The sequence below is a fragment of the Elephantulus edwardii genome, unplaced genomic scaffold (assembly GCF_000299155.1).
Source record: "Elephantulus edwardii isolate Elephantulus edwardi_28Jun2011 unplaced genomic scaffold, EleEdw1.0 scaffold00030, whole genome shotgun sequence".
Lineage (NCBI taxonomy): Eukaryota > Metazoa > Chordata > Mammalia > Macroscelidea > Macroscelididae > Elephantulus > Elephantulus edwardii.
The window spans coordinates 22,296,667-22,300,395 of NW_006399780.1; positions in this window are offsets into that span (position 1 = coordinate 22,296,667).

Genomic DNA, 3,729 nt, shown 5'->3' on the forward strand with positions numbered 1-3,729 from the left:
GATCTTGTATCCTGCTACTTTGCTGAATTGGTCAACCATGTCCAATAGTTTTCTTGCTGAGTCTTTAGGGTTTTCTAAGTATACTATCATATCATCTGCATAGAGAGATAATTTTACCTCCTCTTTTCCAATTTGGATTCCTCTTATTTCCTTCTTTTGTCTTATTGCTCATGTATAAGTTTTGCATGAGCACAATCAAGTATTCTGGGATCCCCATTCTCCTCAGTCACAATTTGTTGTGATCCACACAGTCAAATGGTTTTGCATAGTCAATGAAACAGAGATAGACATTCCTCTTGAACTCTCTGCTTTCAGCCATGATCCATCTAACATTAGCTGTAATATCCTTAATACCATGGCCTTTTTTTAAACCCAACCTGCACATCTGGCAGTTCTCTGTTGATGTGCTTTTCCAGTCATTTTTGGATCATTTTCAGCAGGCTCTTACTTGCATACTTGCATGTGACATTAATGATATTGTTTGGTAATTTCCACACTCTGTTGGATCATCTTTTTTTGAAATGGTAACATATACGGATCTCTTCTAGTCAGTTGGCCTGTTGGCTCTCCTCCAGATTTCTTGGCACAACTTGGTAGTGTCTCCAGGGCAGCATATGCTTGTTGAAATATATCAGCTGGTTTTCTGTCAATTGTTGAGGCCTTCTTTTTGCCAATTCCTTCAGAGTAGATTGTATTTCCTCCTTCATCAATAAAGGCTCTTGCTCATAGATTATTTCACGAAATTCTTCTCTATCAGCCAATTCTTTTTGGTACAGTGACTGTATACTCATTCTATCTTCTTTTAATGCTTCCTGGATCATTTAATATTCTTCCCAAAGCATCCTTAAATATTGCAACTCGAAGCTTGAATTTGTTCAATTCCTTCAGATATATTGAGAGACTTCATCCCTTATGATTTTCTGACTCCAGCTCTTTCCACATTTTATTTCATTGTTTTGTCTTCCCTCTCTGCCCTTTGAAATCTTCTGTTCAGGTCCTTAACTTCTTGATTTCTTCCCTTTGCTTTGGCTTCTTGGTACTGCAATATTCAGATTCTCTTCTGATGTTCATCTTGGTCTTTTCTTCCCCCTCTATCTTTGTAATGGCCTTTTGCATGCTTCACTGATGATATTCTTGATACCCTTTCACAGCTCATCTGGTCTTCCATCATTAGTGTTAAAAGCCTTAAACCTGTTCTTAAGATGGTTTTGAAATTCAGGTGGGATAGACCCTGAAAGAAGAATATGGCAGTTGCCCTACCAACACCCCCAAGCTTGATCACTTCCTGAGAAACTTACTAACACCTGAGCTGGTCACATCAAAGACCAGACCAGACAATGGATCCTGATAATAGTCTGAGCTTGAGAAAACAACACACACACACACACACACACACACACAAAACCACCCTAAAACATAACCAAATTAACCCACCAACTTCCAAGAAGTACCATCTTAGTCCTCCCTAGGACCCCTATAAAGAGGAAACCCCCAAACTGCCCAAGCGCTATTTGAATCCTGTCTGCATGCCATGTGGGTGGGTCACTTGGCGCCCCTCTAAGACCGCGCAATAAAGGCCTGTTCATTTCTTGGGACCAATTATTTTCTTTATTTGTCTCCCTTGTGCCCTCATGCTCTTTTTTTATATCTAACAGACCCAAGGTCAAATTTTGATTCCTATGGAGTTAATTTAACCTCCTTTATCTTCAGTTTGAACTTGCAGATGAATAGCTGATGGTCTGTTCCACAATCAGTACCTGTGTTTTCACAGATGATATTGAGCTTCTCTAGTGATTCTTTCCACAGATGTAATCGATCTGATTTTTGTCCTTACCATCAGGTGAAATTCATGTATGTAGTCTGTATTTATGATTATTTTTTTAAAAAAAAATTACTTTTTTAACTGATTTTAATGTAAGTTTACAGTCTTTGGATTTTCATTCAATCATTATTGTACTTTTATCCCTGCCCAACCTCTCTCCCCCTGTTCACTCTTCTCTTTTAAAAGGAAAAAAAAACTCTTTCATTGTTATACAATACCTCCCTGTTGCAGACCAAGGGTCTAATATTTTATAAGTATTAATAATAATACAAAACACCAAGAATGTAGAAGAAAACAGAGATAAAGCAGGTGGCAGAACAGCTCTATAACAACTGAAGCCAAGTGCTGGATTCCAGCTTCCCTGTATCTTTGTTGAAAATTGTCAGGGAACAAATTCCAAAGAAAAATTCAATGTAAATGAAGCTAAGCTCTTTCTATTGAAAACTTTCTGCTTGACTCAGGAGGGAGGGGTTAGCAAATACAGTGAAAGAATTGTATAAATGCTTAAGGATTGCCTTGGTGCCTCAGGGTGAATTCCAACTTGTACTGTGCCTCCTCCACATCCTAAAATAGCACTCAGTTTATTACAAATATTTAGTATGAAATTTGGCTTCCCATATTTCCCCCCTTTTGTTTTTAATAATTATGCTGTCATATACGAGCACAGCTTCTTCTCTTCTTTGATTCATTCTTGCTTGTTTTTGTTTTCTCCATCCTTTATACACAAACAAATACTTCCAAATATCTCCATATGATCAGAAGGATTCAGGTTGAATATTCCTTGAGAGTCTGTTCTATTGTTAAATTGCCACAGTCCTTGTCAAAACCAGTTCTGATTGATCCCCTTTGTCAGCGTGTCCTTTGCCATTCCCTGTCACCTTCCCCCAAGTCCACTCCACTATGCAGCCTTCGTTTTGAAAAGTAAAAGAACAATTCTTTGATTTTATACAATCCCTCCCCCAATTCTTACAAAAGATATTTACAATAAATAAATAATTGATTATACAGAATTCTATCATTCTATCTCCTGCCTCATTTTTGTCACCAAGTACATTTTTCTGACTATTGATCCTTCTTCCTTCCATCTCCCCAACTTACAGGAGATAAAAAAGTTGAAGAAAAATGTGGATGCTTTCATAGTTAAAAAAGTAATTTCTGTATTCATCTTGAAATATAATGTTGTGTTGCAGAATAATATCTATACACATAAAAGGAGGTCCAGTGAATACCACTAACATCAAATATATGCACCAACAGTCAGAGTCAAGGAGGAGAAAATAGAAGATTTCTACCAACTTTTGCAGTCAGAGATTTATTGAACATGCAATTAACATTCATTAATAATATTTTCTACACAACGTAGGTTATTGATGAATCTTCCTCCAATCTTGATGTCACATTCTTCTTCATAGATTTCAGCTTCTCAAATAATTGGCTCAACACACAGATTGAGGAGGTATATAGAGAGAATAAATCCATGACACTTTTTTCATTTTAAACATTGTTCTGTTCTCACAATAGCCTCTTTTTCTAGGTTTAGGCTTTGCCTGAGCACAATTAAATATTCTGGAATTCCCATTCTTCTCAATGTTAGCCATAATGATGTTGTCATATTTATACAACTTTGCAATACAAAAGATGAACTTTGCTGTTGTTGTTATGCGCCGCCGTCGAGTCAATTGCGACTCATAGTGACCCTATGTACAACAGCCCTAAACTCTGCTTTGCCCTGTGCCAATCACACTGTCTCTGACACTCCCAGCCCCATTATCCCAGTCACTGAATCAATCCACCTCATAGAGGGCCTTCCCCTCTACCCTCCCAAACATGATGTCCTTCTCCAAGGACCTGTCTCTCCTCACAACATGTCCAAAGTATGTTAGACAGAGCCTCAGAATCCTTGCCTC